The 16,937-nt window shown below is 42.7% G+C and overlaps 1 long non-coding RNA gene across 1 annotated transcript in view; it reads left to right on the top strand.

Moving 5' to 3' along the window:
* LOC143981884 (uncharacterized) overlaps window positions 1-16,937 on the top strand; it is a 505,337-nt gene that overhangs the window by 429,150 nt on the left and 59,250 nt on the right. Inside the window, exon 7 of the long non-coding RNA XR_013274374.1 lies at window positions 16,016-16,078. This is a non-coding gene — a long non-coding RNA (uncharacterized LOC143981884). The remainder of the gene's footprint in view (window positions 1-16,015; window positions 16,079-16,937) is intronic.

Raw genomic sequence — 16,937 nt, 5'->3', positions numbered from 1 at the left:
TTTGGGCAATAAAAACCCAACAGCAGTTATAACGTGTCTCTATTTAAAACTATTTAGAAAAAGATTTTGCTAGACATGTACTTTAATTGAGACTGGCGTCACCTTTCTGGGCGTGCTTTCTGGCAGAGGTGTAAGGATCATAATAGTGGATGGATAGTATTACAAATGCTTTTGCATTTCACATAATCTGGTGCAGCTGTGCATGGTAGCCAATCAGTTTCTAAATTCAGCTTGTTCAATTAAAGTGGTTGTAAAGGCATCCCATGCATGAAGGTAGAAAGGTGAGACCCCCACTAAGCCAACATCCTATAATTATATGAAAGGATTGAATGGGTTGAAAACTCGATCAAAACAAAGCAAACTTTATAGGCATAACATGAGGCAGCAGTTTATACAAATAAAGTCTTTATTACAACACGATTAAAATAACATAGACACCCTACTAAATGAAAAGGTCAACAAATACCCAATAGAATGGACATGAAAGTATGGATCTAAATTCTGTACTGTATCAAATCTATATAACCACAATGTGTGTAGACATATCAAAGAGTGGAATCCATAGACTCCTTCATGTCTTCTTGTCCATTCTTCTGTGTGCATCAGCCCCTAATATTTACCTGAGCCCCCTCTCGATCCAGCGATGTCCACGAGAATCTTAGATCTCCGGGGACTCACAGTCCTGATTGGCTTTTGGCAGCAGCGGGAGCCATTGGCTCCCATTGCTGTCAATCACAGCCAGTGAGCCAATCGGGAGATGGAGGGAGCAGGGCCAGGGCACGGCTCCTTGTGGGAATGGACACACAGAGCTGTGTCTCAGGAGTGCACTTGCTTGGATGCCCCAGTTACAAGCTGCTTGCGGTGGGGTCGCCCAGCAACGGGAAGGGGCCAGGAGTGCCAGTGGGGACCTGAGAAGAGGAGGATCCATGCTGCTCTGTGCACAACCATTGCACAGAGCAGGTAAGTATAATGTGTTTCTTATTTTTTTAAAAAAAGGCTTTACAATCACTTTAAGTTTTCACAAAAAAAAAGATGGAAGCTGGTTTCTATTTAGAGCTGGACAGGATTTTGCACTCTCCAGTTTAAGTAAAGCAACCTCTGTGTGTACTTCAACAGCATGCTTAGCTGCTTGCCTGGAGTTCAGCTTTAGGCTGCTCAGATACTGCCGAAGAGGAGTTGACACTTATTATATCATGAAATAAAATAAAAAAAGACCTACAGTTAGGGTAAGTGATAGCATGATAATTAAGAATTTATTAAGAAGTTCAGTGCTTGAGGGAGTTGAGGTGGGGTGGGATATAAATCTCTCGATTAGTGTTTTTCGTTTAAACAAGAATTGTTGAATACCAGATTTCTTTTGTACTTGCAATCTTATTTAGAGAAAAAATACAGGTCACATTACAGTTTGTTGCTTTGGAATAAACCTTAATGTTTCAGAGCTAGGCACGGGTGTCATTGATCTGTCTGGCTATGTCTGCTCTTCAGTTGTGTCAGGCTGTTTCTGATCGATGAATGTACAATCTCTGACCCTTAGAAATATCATGGCTATTGATCGTAGAGGTGAAGAGTAATTGAGAGAAAATAAAGGAGAAAGCCAGGGGAGTAGAGGAAAAAAAAACACTCCAAAATGTACACCTAGGCTAGAAGAAGGTGGGTGGTGTCAGATACTGAGGGCTTTTTCAAAGAGTTTGTTTTCAATCTATATTTGGAACTTTGCAAAAACATATTTTCCAAAAATAGTTCCAAGAGGGGGCAAGAATGTTTTCTGAGGTAAGACTTTGAGCAATGTGTTCATAGTGGCCAAACACATACCGTTCAGGAGATTCCAAACCAACCTGACAGTCCACAGCGGTGAAAGTGCCAAATAAAAACTCTAGAACAGGAAGTAAGGACATTGGCCAGGACAGATTGTTTTTCTCTTCAATTCACCTCTGTGATGTGCTGATAAACATGTATCCTTTAGAGAATTCCAGGGAAATATAAAATCACGAATTTAGCACATGATTATGCTTTTTCTTCTTCTTTTTTTTTTATTTTTTATTTTTTTTAGTTTTGAGATTAAATATTTAAATGTTTTTTAACTAAATTCCCTGTGTCCCCATGCAGAGGAAATACAGATTCCATCTAAGCATAACTAGAATAATAACTTTTTCTCTATAACCAGGGAATTGAGACTCACTGGAGAAAAACAGAAAACCCCAGAAAACACTTAGGGCTCCCCAAACTGTCCCAGAATGGAAACGCAATCCCTGTGTTCTGCAGATCCAAGCTGTGTCCTAGACTTGATCCCGGGGCCACTTTACCATGATCAGCTTCTATTATATGTGCATAAACTAGGCAGAGCAAGGGAACAGCAGCATGGGAAACAGACTACTATGAGGTAAGTGCCCACTGACCACCAGTGCACCCCATGAGCCCCCCTGATCACTAAAATACCTCTCCCTCTCCCAATGAGTACCAGTGTACCCTATCAGTCCCACTGAATACCAATGACCACCAATATACCTCTCCCAGTCCATTGACCACTACTGTACATTTCCAGCCCTCACCAACTTCCACTGTAGTCCCTACTGACCTCTACGGGACTGTCCTGCCCCCACTGATCTCCAGTGCACCTTTCTGGACTCCACTGACACCAGTCCTTTTTTATTTTCTAGCTCTTATGGGTTGATACTAAAGACTCTAAGAGCAGTTGCTCCAGAGCTTAGTAAATGAGTAGGATCTCTGCTGACTTCCACCATCCAATCACATGCAAGCAAAAATGCTGTTTTCTTTTTATTTTCCTTTATTGTCCTTGCATGTGATTGGATATTCTTTGCAGAGTGAAGCTTTACCCCATTTACTAAGCTTTGGAGCAACTACACTTGCCTTTAGTAAATCAATCCCTTTCTCTTTTGTATTCTTTTTTCAGTGATTGTTTAGGTTTATGTGTTTGAGGTTGAGACTCCTAGAACAGTAATGGGTGTGGCTACATGGACTGTGGACTCTGTACAGTGTATACTAAAGGTAGAGGTAGACTTTATTTCACCATGTCCCTTTGCACCATTCAGCATGAATTAGCTATGCCCTCTACCTGTTAATCCAGCAACAAATACAGTTTCCTTGTAACTTTCTGTGGAACTGAACTGAAATCACAAACAATGTTTTAGCATGACTAGTGTAAGGCTGATATGTTAGCTGCCCTGACCCTTAACCCCATTTACAAACCCCTTACTTAATCTTAATTTACCAATGAAACACGTAACACTGTCTGGATTAAATGGCCAACAATGCCCCTTTATTAATTTCAAACAACAAAATTGTATAAAAATAACTTTCTTATTTCAAAATATATATATAACACATATTTATAACCAAAAACATTTTACTGCTACGTCTGAGGTTCCTGAAAGAAGGTACCACTATCTCATCGTCTGACCACCACCACCACAGCATTCTGGCCCCTAGCCGCGATCGATACAGTTCAGTGAAAAATGCTTGCCACCTTCTTACACCTTCAGCTCGATGACCAATAGTCCATATTACCAGATAGGGAAGGTACCCATACCAAGATCCCAACCTGTACCACACCATATATTCATATCTATCTATCTATCTATCTATCTAGCTATCTATCTATCTATGTATATAGATAAATATATACACACCATCACCCTTCCGACCTTCAGGAACCAGAGACCCCTGCCACAGATGCCCACCCTTGATCCCTTAGAGCTGGGCGACCCACCACAGCCGTAAGGCCCTTTGGAGACTTTCCTGGAGACCCAGGACCCACATATCAATACCCATTGTGGAAAGATTTACCCCATAACCCCTCAAGTGGCGCACCACCAGCCCCCCCATTGCGGACTACAAACTTCGCCACAGCCTTATTAACCTTTATTCTGGCTTTGTTAACACGTTCCACTGACCGGGCCCCCCGCCTCGCCGCCCTCCCAATAATGTCTGACCACACTTTCACTGTGTCCGGGAAGGCCACCCTAATTCAGAGGAAATGCCACTTAACATCTCAGATAAGCTTCCTGGAGGCCCTGAGGCAAACATTGTTGCCCCAACATGTAACAAGAGCACATCCGAGCATACCATTGGATTTCTGGCAATACTCTAGACCACAGCATCCCTGGAATCCCTATCCACTGTACCATGGCCTCCGCCCAGGGGAAACCCAACTGTCTTCCTTTCCGGCTTGAACAATGCCCTTTTTGCAAGGGAAAAAAAGTCTTTTAAAATCACTTTCCATTGTTGGCTCCCGTAATACAGAGACCACTCAATGAGTGGTCTCTGTATTAGCTGACAATTCATTCATTGATAACAAAAAAAGTGTGGGGGTCCCCCTAAATATCCATACCAGACCCTTTATCTGAGCACTGCAGGAAAAGAGGGGGGGGCGAGAGAGCGCCCCCCTCCTGAACTGTACCTGGCCACATGCCCTCAACATTGGGAGGATGCTTTGGGGGTCTGTGACCCCTCAAAGCACCATGTCCCCATGTTGATGTGGACAAGGGCCTCACCCCCACAACCCTGGCTGGTGGTTGTGGGGGTCTGCGGGCGGGGGGCTTATCAGAATCTGGAAGCCCCCTTTAACAAGGGGACCCCCAGATCCCGGCCCACCCTGTTTCAAAAGGTAGGGGGGTACAAAATTACCCCTACCATTTCACAAAGAAAGTGTAAAAATGGTTAAATAAGACAAACACACTTTTGAAAAATTCCTCTTGTATCCAGCAATGGATGATCATCTCTCCGGGGTCCAGCGATGGCTGATCTGATCCAGCGACAGGGGATCTCACAGTCCAGCGCTGTCCATACATGCATCCGTCTTCTGTCTCCACTGCGGAGACACTGCGGGGATCCCAGCGCTGAAGTTTCTTATATTAGGAGGGCGGGGCCACCCGTCACCTGACCCCGACCCCTCTGACGCTGATGAGGGAAGCCATGGGGTTCCCCAGTGACGTATGGGTGACCCCGCCCCCCTCTGATGTAACGCAGGACTTTAATAGGGTTCTAAATTTCACACGAAGTTTAGGTCTGTTTGCAGGTTCTGGTGCGAACCGAACAGGGGGGGGGGGGGGGGGTGTTCGGCTCATCCTTACTGGCCGATGGTGAAGAGGCTTGGGCACCCCCGACCCCCCATGAAAGGGCTGCGGTGCGACCCTGGCTTGCGTCATGAGCTTTATCCACAAAACAATGGCTTTGTGATCCCATCGCAATGTTGGTCTCATGCCTTCCGTTGCCAGAACTGCTCATCGTAGCGCAGCCATGCCCCCCCATACACCCTTTGGGCCTCACTAATAGAATCGAGATAACAGAATAGGGGCGAACAATTTTCTGGTGTCTTCTTCCTGATAAGACTAGCTAAAATGTTAAAAGCTTGCATCCAATTCACAAACGTGCGCGGGATAAGGAGATAATGCAGTTTTTCCTCTTCTTCCTTTTTGCTCTCATCCGGCTTAACCTTATCCAAATTAAACTTCTCAAGCGGCAGCAGCGAAAAAGGTCTCCACATAGTCACCCTTCCGGATCTTCTCCCTCACCTCTGCTTTTAAGTGAGCACCCAGGGGGCCCTCGTAAACAAACATAGACCTTGCAGCGAACTGTGTCCACCAGCCAAAACCCACCTGTGTTCAGCGACCCTGCATTGGCGCCCCCCACCTTGGAGGCTCCGACCACTTCTGGGGAAATAGCACCCACCCCCGAACTCACCTGAGAAGCTCCTGCCACTGCAAGAGGGGTGGCTCTCACCCCTACACTCACCTGTGGTGCCCCCACCACCGCCAGAGGAACCCCAGCCACCCCGGTTGCTACAGAAGGAGACTGCTGATCTATCGTGGTAGCAATGGGCACCCCTGCGACTCCCCTGCTCACCGTATCCCTGCAGCCCGCTAATAAAGACACCATTAATTACTGAAGCAACACCTCACCTGACCCGAAAACTGCCCACACCCAATGCCCCTACCCCATAAGCTGTTATTAAAACCGGTGTTTATTGACCCATCCCTACCCGTTATTGGCCCATCCCTACCCGTAACCCCAAAGGAGGTGAGGGCAGGAGGGGGAGACACAAACAACAAAGACACAGGAGCAGATAAAGGGAAAGAAAAAGGGGAGGACCGTGATGTCCGCACATGAGGCATTGGGGGGTGTGACTGGCCTGACCAGTGCTAGTACAAGGTCATCCCGCGCCCAGGGCAAAGATGCATATCTGCACCTCCCTTTCCCTTAGGGTTGGGGTCAGGGTGCCCCCTACCCTTGCAATAAACCATTGCGCCAGGGGCAGCCTTCCCTCTTGCCCACCCCTTGTTCCGGCCCTGGGCCCGACATACCCTCCGCCGACCCCGGGCAGCAGCTCAATCCACTCCGGCCCGTGTGCCATGGCTGCAGAGCAGAGCTGCTCAAGGATGTGGTCTAAATTCTCCATTAAGAGGTAACAGCACAATAGCACTAAGCTTGTATGTTACCTCTTGCACGCTGTGCCTGAATGGTAAGCCCTGCCCTTGCCTCGTTCTAAGAAAAGACTGAGGGACCGCCCTGAGACCCACAGCAATACCTCCCCCTTCCTGCCTACTATTTCCTGGTGCATCTTACAACAGCATCCCCCCAGGCATGCGTCCCCTCCACTAAAGTTCCTTCTGCTCCAGGGCTTATCTTTCCCAGTTAAAAAAAAAACAACCAACCTATGTAAATAAAATGAACAGAGGGGAAGTGTTTGTAGTCCAAACCAGAAGAGCAGCCTAAGATGTCAACAATGTTCCTCCATAGATACAGTGCAGTGACCAAGCTGTGTCATCCTAGGATTACTAGATTAAAATAAAGGTAAAAACACCTGAAAAAAAGAAAACTGGTGCAGCTGCAATTTATAAGGATTTGTAAGCTGTAATGGAGGAGTGGTACTAGAGGGATGTCACATGCAGATGGGCGCCAAGTAGGCTCACCCACTAGAGCACAGCACTGGTTGAAAGAAAGGCACAACATAGACTAAAAGTGTCTGCAATTAAACTCTGGTGGCCCTTTTGGGTAAGCCCATGTTCTATTTAAAGTGTCATTAAACTCCAGACTATGAAAGCCTCCCATTACATGCTATATAACAGTGTTCATATTCACAAATAATTTTGTGTAGAGTGAAATATACCCGATTGTCCCCACTGCAGCCTGAGATTGTATAGCCCAGCTGTTGTCATTTACTGAACATTCAGTTTCAGTTCCCTTTGAAGCTGTTCAGTTCGTTCCTTTTCTTATCTGAGCAGCCCATATCACTATAAAGGCACACATGTGGGCATATACACAGTGGTAAATGACACAGCTCTTCCTCCTCCTCTATGTCTATATATTGCTAAATGCTATGGGGGGAGGATATAGTATGCTGATTAATTACATTCAGTAAGAAATTCACAAAAAAGCTTAGTTTTAATATAAATCAGTATTAAATATATCAAATGTAATTGCTAATACCTGTAAAGTAAAAAAAAAGAGCCTTGGATGCAGATGCCATCTGAACAAGATAAAAGCTAGTATCAATCTTTGACTCCGCCTACACCATATTAACCAATTCAGCCCCAGAAGATTTGGCTGCTCAATGACCAGGCCATGTTTTGCGATATGGCAATGCGTTGCTTTAACTGACAAATGCACAGTTGTGCGACGCTGTACCCAAACAAAATTATAATTTTTTTATTTTTTAGTAGATTCCTGGCGCATCATGGCAGCATACATATGGGTTGTGACTCCCCACAACCTGATAGGACTGGTTAACTATAAATCAAAGACAGACCCTGCTCACAGCATTCTTCTTTTTTTCCTCACTTGATCAGGAATGAAATTGTGAGAGATCCCTTACCGATTGCTGCCCCAGCCAGGTTCAGCCTCTCCTGGGTGGAAGTCCTTCCTGTACCGTCTCTAAATGATCCTATATGGTTTGAGCCCCCTTCTGGTGGACTGGGGAAATATTTCAACCTCTCCTGGGTGGAAGTCCTTCCTCTACAGTCTCTAAATGAGCTATATGATTGGAGCCCCATTCTGATGGTGCAGGCTTCTCAAAGAACTTTAAACTTTTAAGCTTTGACTTAAGTGACAGCATTTCCTTTTGCTTTTCATATGCTTTTTACTTCTTTTCTCTGTGTTATGGGTGTTTGCCATTCCCAAGATGGCTGCAGCAGTGCAAGTACACTCTGAGCATGAGAGGCAGGAAGTGATGTGGCCCCTCTGTTTTCTGTCTAGAGCTTTTCCAGGATGGTGATCTGAACATGTACAGGCACAGATATTATCACTAATGGCAAATTTGAGTTCTAAATGGATTTATGGCATTTTTGGGCAACAAATGGTGGAGATCTCTACTCATGCATGCTGGATGCTTATGTGGTCATTGTTTGCAGGTATATTTTTCCCTTTTTATGGCATTCACCTATGTTTTTCCCTATCTCCTTCTCGGTGTTGCTCTAGGATCATTGTGCTTTTTATGGCATTCACCTGTGCTCTTCCTATGACCTTTTCAATGCTTGGTCTGGGATCACTATGTTGGGCTCAGTTTCCACTAGTGCGACTTGTCACTGCAAAGTCGCATGACAAGCCGTACACCATGATTTCCAATGAGTACCGTTCATAGACTCTAAGCCCTTGTACACACGGTCGGAAATTCCAACGGAAAATGTCCGATCGGAACGTGTTTCGGATAATCCGACCGTGTGTGGGCTCCATCTGACTTTTTCCATCGGAATGTCCGAGCAACAAAGTTTGAGAGCTGGATATAAAATTTTCTGACAAGATGATCTGATCGGACTTTGTCTGATCGTTTATAGTGAATTCTGATCGGACAAAGTGCCACGCATGCTCAGATCAAATTACGAGACCAAAGCTATTGGCTACTAGCCTGAACAGTCACCGTTCAAGCGCAGACATACAGGCAACATTGATCAATGTCATCATCCCACCTCTCATTTAGTTTTCTCCCCATTTACAAACACCACAGACTACCAGCCCTAATGGTTGCTGCATTTGTGGTGGAAAGTCATTGCTTGACAAGCTATAGTGCATGAATTGCCTAGCACTTCCAACCAGAGCCAGTAGGTGGCGTCCAAATAGGAAAGCTTGCTAAGAGAAGAAAGCGTTAAAGGGGCCACAAGCTTTGAAGATTGCCCAATAGAGACTTTTTTGCAAGGGCAGCTAAAGACGCAATTGCCTGGGTTGAAATGGAGGAAACTCTCCACAAGGTTAGAAGGTACTAATTTCCTTCAATGAATCACTGGTAGAGTTAATCCAGGAAGACTTTTGGCACATTGTTGGGACCACTGACAATTATACAATAATCAGTGCTATAAAAATGCACTGATTACTGTATAAATGTCACTGGCAGGGATCAATGCTATAAAAATGCACTGATTACTGTATAAATGTCACTGGCAGGGATATATAGCACTGATCATAGTTAACACTATGGGGCGATCAAGGGGTTAACTGTGTTCCCTCACTGTGTTCTAACTGTAGGGGGATGGGACTGCCTAGGAGGAGAGAGAGATCAATATTCAGACACCATCTGTCTCTACTCCCCTGAAAGAACCTGGATCTGTGTGTTCTGTCCCGAGCGATTGCGGGAGCCCAGCTGTCATCTCGCCCGCCGGGCACTCGCATCAGCTCTGCGCACACAATGCGGGGCACGCGAGCCCCTCGTGGCCAAAAGGCAAAGCGAAGTAAGGTAACCCATGCCATTCTGCCGCAGCAAAACTGTGGCGGCTGGTCGGCAAGAGGTTAATGCACAAAAATACAAATTTGATGTTCAATAAAGATTTGTAAGCTGTAAAATACAATAAAATGAAAATACAATGCAGATATATATGATTTATGTGCATGAATTACGGCAATTAACACTTCTCTGTTTAGTATAACTTTCAAGGCTGAGTTCACTTTTAAGAAAAAATAATAATAAATGCACATATTTTTGCATATATTTAAAAAAATGTGTATTTACTATTTTTATCCACCCACCCACCCACAATCAGTAGATCACGGGTACAATGCAGGCTCCTGGAGACACTTCTTTCAGCTCCCTGCCCCTACCTCTGTACGGACTTTCCGTTAAAAAGGTGGAGGAAGTGCCAATGGACTACAAGTACGCTGTAAACTACAAGTCCATCTGCCGTGGTGGAAGACAGGACTTATAGTCTATTTATTCGTAGATTTCTGTAAATGAACGACATGGAACCCCAGACAGCCACAGCAATTTTAAATCTGACACCGAGTGTGGGGGATAAAAACTCCTATAGGCTGTCATAGGGGTTGGGGTGGAGGGGGTGGGGTATGGGGGTAGCTCTGGGCATAGGAAGCGGGTGCTTAGAAACATGTTACAAGTACATCCTAAATACCAGTGTAACATGTTCCTAAAGGAGAACTTAACTTTTAAACATGGTTCCCCTATGAACATGTGAGCCTGGACCCTAAAAGGTATAGATACTGGTTTAATCAATATACTTATAATGGAGGCCCAACATGGTGCAATAAAACTTGAACAATCAATGTCCGATTTGACAAAACAAACAAGTGAGACAAAATTGGTATGGCCTAGAGATGAGCAACATACAGTGATGGTTTCAATCAACCAAAGTTCATCAATTGTGGCTGAAAAAAAAATTATCGTACAGAGTAGATCAATATTGTTTTTCATGCCCTTGTGAATCAATTATGATCTATCCACATTTAGGGCCAGAAAAAACAGCATCAATCAACAACTACATGATCAATTATAAAGATATATATTTTCTTTTACTTTACATTGTTTTTATTGTTTTCAAAAGATAGAAGAAGACCGAAAAGGCATGTACTTTGTCAGTAAAACAGCCAACAAATATGTCAAGTAGATAGGGAAGAGAGAGGTATGATCAATTTTTTTTCACCACATCTAATTGACTGGGGTCAATGGAATTGCATCGCATCGCTTGCCCATGCCATTTGTGGTTCCATCTGTTGATGTCCATTTTGATTGTTTTGTCAAATTGGACATTCAGTTTAAGAGCACCGTGTATGGCCACCATAATATTGCTGCAACTACTATATTATATTTATAGTTACAGTATGTAAAAATTGCCTTTTTAACTTTCGGTCATAAGCTCCTTTGGAAGCAGCTTAACTTTCATTCTCCCAGTTTTTAAGATGTTCAGATGTGAATGGGTAGGGTGGGAAGACATGACAGAAAAAGTCTGATCTAAAGTAAATGAAGTATACTGTGCATGCATTTGCCTCATACCAGTGATTCTTTTATTACAGCTGTAAAGTACAAAAAATTTACAAAAGTACTAATAAAAAATAATGTTCATTCTGAAACATAGTTATAGTTAATTTGCATTTTCCAAGTTCAGAATCTGTTCAGCAAACTTGAGCTTTAGTGCTGCATAAAACATCTGTGTGACACCAGGGTCATGGGTTCAAATCCCAGTGGGAAAGGCTTGTTTTTTCATGCCGCAGCGGTAAACCACTTGATTACCAATTATAATTAGATAATATGAGTGATGCAGTAATTGCTTGTTTAATGTTTTCTACTTTAAGGATGAAAGGAATACAACAATTATTGTCTGGATAGACTTCCTGGAACTGAGGTTGCCAGTTAACTGTGCTTGAGAGTACTCAGTGATGGACTGGTATTTGCTGCATTTAAGGCAGGGATAGCAGGAGAGCCTGTGATTTCCAACTGCTACCAACCTCTTGGAAGGGGCTTTTTAGGCTATAAAGAATGTCAGTGCTGTAAATAAAAAATAAAAAGCCAGGAGCTAGAAACCTTTGTCTCATTGTCACCTGGAACCAAAAGTTTCCTGTGGTTTTGGACATAAAAGAATTGCCACCATGATGGTGACATTGTTCATCCTATTAGGTATTGAACCTGTTAAGGAATTGTACTGATCTATATAAGCAGGTTTTTTTCCCCCCAGGATTCACTGTGTTCCTGTTACAGTGCTCCTGAGAGGCTCCCTGCCAGGACTCCTGCTCTCAGAATCCCTGCCAGGACTTCCAGAATCCCTTCTAGGACTTCCAATGGTGCTTGTAGAATCCCTGCTATGTCTTATAGAGCAGTGGTTTTCAACCCTGTTCTCAAGTACACCCAACAGGCCATGTTTTTGGAATTTCTCTTATATAAAATATCTGTCCAAAATACCAAGCCATTGACTCTGATTTAAATCATCTGTGCACGATAAAGGAAAACCTGCAAACATGGCATGTTGGGGGTACTTAAGGACAGAGTTGAAAACCACTGTTCTAGAGTTGCCAGTATGTGTCCTGTGAACAAAAGGATATTTATGTTCCAACCTTTGAAGTGGCTGGTGCTTTGTCTTATCACCTACCTGAGAGCTAAAGATCTATAGCACTTGTCTACTTGTTGGCAACCTGCATTGACCTAAAGAGAGGGTGCAACAGCCTTGTGCATTATCCCTTGATACATTTATTAAGAAAAAATATTATTAAAAACGACTCACAAAGGTGGAAAGAAAATCACGCTTGTAACAATCTTTGACTTGTGACCGTCAGTCCACTGACCGCAGTCTCCAGGTCCTGAAGAGAGAACGCGCAAACTGCTACTGGTTGGTTTACCACCTTCCTCAAGGCTCTGAGGAAGAAGGTAAACCTTCAATACACCTCAGCCAGTAGCGGTTCACATCCTCTGTCAGGACCTGGAGACTGCGATCAGTGGATGGACTGTCTCAAGTCAAAGATTGTTACAAGCGTCATTTTCTTTTTACCTTTTGTGAGTAGTTTTTAATAATGTTTTTTTTTTTTAAATAAATGTATCAAAGGATAATGCACGAGGCTGGTGCACTCTCTCTTTTCTGTTTTCCTGTTTGATTGCTAGGATACCCCTATCCTGGAGGGCAGCAAGGCTGCTAGCTATTATCCATCCTGAACTTTGGACTGCTTGGCTAAGTATTTTGTTTTACTGTATTGAACATTTTACAAGGGAATTGGGTGATGGAAGTCAGCAGAGCTTCACCTAATTCACTAAGCCAAGAGAAAAATCCTTGCAAAGTAAACTGCATTTAGTAAATCAACCCAAAATGATCTAAAAAAAAAATGAAGTTAGGCCCTCTGATTCCTACTGCATTAACCTCCCTAGCGGTAATCCTGAGTCTGGCTCGGGCTGCAATTTCAGTACCACGAGCGGTAACCCCGAGCCAGACTTGGGATTGCATCCGCTCGATTCACACAGTGCCCGAGTGCCGCCGAGCTCCGTTCCCTGTGACGTTACGACACACGGGAGCGAAGATCGGCGCCAAATTCAAAAAAGCAAAAATACACAAAACACATACAGTACTGTAATCTTACAGATTACAGTACTGTATAAAAAAATACACACCCCATTCGTCCCTAGTGGTCTGTGCAGTGCTCTGCATGTTTTATATTATAAATACCGTTTTTTTCTGCCTGGAATTTGGAGATTGTCCATAGCAACCAAAAAGTGTCCCTTTATGTCAAAAGTGATTTTAGACCAACTAGAAAACAGCGATAATAAATTATAATCACTTGCAGAATTGAACGATAGCGATTTGTGGGGAAATTCGTCATCAAACACTAAATCTAATGACAGCGACAATTCTGCAAATGAGCAAATTTCAGTGTTTTTGGATTTGATTACATTATTGAATAATTTGTATTATTATTTATTACAATTATATTATAAATGTTATCATACCCAGGATGTCTACTAGACTCTGGTTTGAACAGATTTAAGAGAGTTATTCCTAAGAATTGCAGGCTTACAATACAAAATGCCAAATTTCCATGCAAAATAATTGTACCGCTTTCAGTACCTAAAATCAGAAATAATCGTACCGCCAGGGAGGTTAAAGTGTATTGTATTTGTACTGTCTACCTTCAAGTTGTAAAGCGCTGCGTAAACTGGTGGTGCTATATAAATCCTGTATAATAATAATAAAAGTTAGGTCTTTTATTAACAGATAAAAAGATGTGTGATCCATGGCCTGTGTAACATAACAATAGGTATACCATTGTTCTAGTTCATATTGCATGACCAATAAGGCTAAAGATAAACAGGCTAATTAGTCATGGCTATTGCTCTCCAGGGATGCCTCTGATTCATGCTCTGGTAGTGACTCCTGGGCTATGTACAGGGCCCACCACAAGATCAAATGTTGTATCTAAAATGTAATTGCAACAATTCTCATCAATCTCTTTCGAAAATGCATTTGTTTTATGTTCACAAGTATTATTATTAATATAAAGGATTTATATATCGTTAACAGTTTACACAGCGCTTTACAACACGAGTGCAGACAGTACAGTTACAATACAATTTAATACAGTAAGAATCAGAAGGCCCTGCTCATTAGAGCTTACAATTTAAGAGACTAATGAGCTGTGTTTTTTTTTCATAATTTTTTAATACAGTAATACTTCTGATTGCGAGTAACGCGGTTACGAGCGGTTCGCAATACGAGCTATTACTTACAAAAATATCCTGACTCAGTTTGCGAGTGCCTCGCACAACGAGCAAGATTCAAGCTTCTGCGGTGTACAGTACCACATTTGGCCAGAGGTGAAGGGGCGCCGGTGACATTCGGAGCTGTTCGGATGCACTCAGAAATAATCAAACACTCAGAAATACTCTGTTCACAAGTGTTTCTGAACCACTCTGAGGGTTTCCAAGTCCATCCGAGCGGCTCCGAGCGGTCTCATAGTATTTCCAAGTCTCTCCGGTGCCCCCCCCACCTCTGGCCAAATGTGGTACTGCATACAATAGAAGTCAATGTGGAACTAATTATCTTTATTTCTATTGACTTCTATGGGGAAACTCGCTTTGATAAGTGAGTGCTTTGGATTAGGTTACACTGTAGTGGCAAATTTAAAAAGCAGTTTTAGTCAAGACTTAGTACAGAGCGGTTTGTAGGATAATGCACATAGGTCCAACCAGCACTGCTGATCTATGTCTTCCATCTCAAAAATGCCATTTTAGGCAAGAAACATACCCCAGAATATGGAGACTTGCTATCTTGACATGATCCACTTGCAGTTTAACACCTTCACATTGCTTCCCAGCGGCCCTTTAAGTGGGCTTTAAAGGATAAGTTCACTAAAAAATTAAAGATTAGCACGCATTGATAACATTATTTACATCAAGCTATGTGTAATGTAGAGAAAAAACGGATGGAAAATACTACATATTCCCTTTAAGAAGAGTTAGGGAATTCTTTACAATTTTATTACAAGCTGTAGCAGGGACTATTTTTGTATTTAAGAAATGTCAGTTCCCATAGAAGCAAAATAGAGGATCAGTGACAAGTGGGTGATTGAGGCCAGAGTCCTAACCTAATCCCCAAGTTCCAGACAGTAAGCAAGCCATGATTTCTAATACATTTTCTCTTCAAAGGCCATGTCCAGACAGCCCAGACACAGGCAGCCTGGTACCATCACAATATCTTCTAATGCTACACTCTGCAGGGGCAACAGTGACATCTACAGGGCTGAGTAATAATTCAACCGGCTATATACATCATGCTAGATCTCTGCCACAGAATTCAGTGTTGCAAAATCACCACCTATTATTATTATTATTATTATTATTATTACTATAATAAAAAGGTTATATAAATTATTATTATTATTATTATTATTATTATTGTTGTTAGTAGTTGTAGTCATTTTATTTCAAGTGTAATTCCACTTATTTATTTATTTTTTTGTGCACTCTTTTGCCATATTTGATATATGGTGCCAGGGCAGGACAATAATTATCTTTGTAAATCATATTTGTTAGCTGTAGAAATGGTACTGTAGATAAAAATATAACCTAAGGTATGTAAAATAGAAAATAAAAGGATATGTTAAACACTATCAACAAAGCTGTTGCCTGCATGCAGTTATTATAATAATAATAATAATGTAATACAAAGGCAACCGGCTAATGTATGGTGGTCTGGTCAGTTCGGAGCTTGGTTGTAGAGATTTTCCAGCATGGTGAGAAATCTTGTAATGTATGTAAATAAATGAATATATGTATTTATAAATGTATTTTTTTTTTTTGTTTAAGATTACACTCATCTCATTAATTGAAAGAAGAAACTTTTCCAGAGCTCTTTTGCTTTCATGTTCGGTAAGTTTTTTTTTTTTTTTCATTTGGACTTTTTTCAAATACTTTTTTTGTGTCTTAAAATTATTGGGAACCCTTTATTTTTTAAAACCAGCATGTTGTAGTACTTACCTGCTCTGTGCAACCTCAATTCTCCACTTCTGGGGTCCCCTGCCAGTGCTTTTGCACCCTCCCCCGCCAAAGTGCCCACCATAGTAAGTCACTTGCTACGGGGTCACTCTTGTTACCTTACTTCCAAGCCAGCTGTGTGTGTCCATAGACACACAGAGCGTGGCTTGGCCCCACCACCCGCTCCCTCCTCACTGGATCTGATTGACAGCAGTAGGCGCTGAGCCTTTGAGGAGTGAGAGAACCGAGAGAGTTGCTGCTCTCCTGCACATTGAGATCGGTCTTAGGTAAGTATAAGGGTAGACTTGGCTGTGAGCTGGACTCAAAGGGTATTTTACCTTAGTAAAGAAAATGCATTAAGGTAAAAAGACTTTTTTAATAACTTTAAAATGATTTTATGTCCCTTCAGTTTTAGGCTCTTCAGCAGCTGATTTAATCACTTAATGAAGTATGCAGCTTCTTTATCTTTAACTGCTTGCCAACCAACCACCGCAGTTGTAATGCGGCAGAGTAGCACGGCTGGGCTAAGCGACATTATGTTATGTTGCCTCGCCCTTTGGCCACTAGGGGTGCGCGCCAGCTGCATGACCCCCGAGCAGATGTGAGTGCCCAGCGGTCACAATCACCGTCGGGCTCCCGTGATCGCCGCTGAGACACAGAGGACCGGGATCTGTGGGTGTAAACACACAGTTTTCGGTTCTCTGAGGGGAGAAGGGACAGATCGTCTGTTCATACAGAGTATGAACAGCGATCT

Source organism: Lithobates pipiens, unplaced genomic scaffold (assembly GCF_037356315.1).
Source record: "Lithobates pipiens isolate NorthernLeopardFrog02 unplaced genomic scaffold, aLitPip1_a1.2 Scaffold_16, whole genome shotgun sequence".
NCBI classification, from domain to species: domain Eukaryota; kingdom Metazoa; phylum Chordata; class Amphibia; order Anura; family Ranidae; genus Lithobates; species Lithobates pipiens.
Note: the sequence above shows the minus strand (reverse complement) of the source record. Positions and strands in the feature narration are given on the sequence as shown.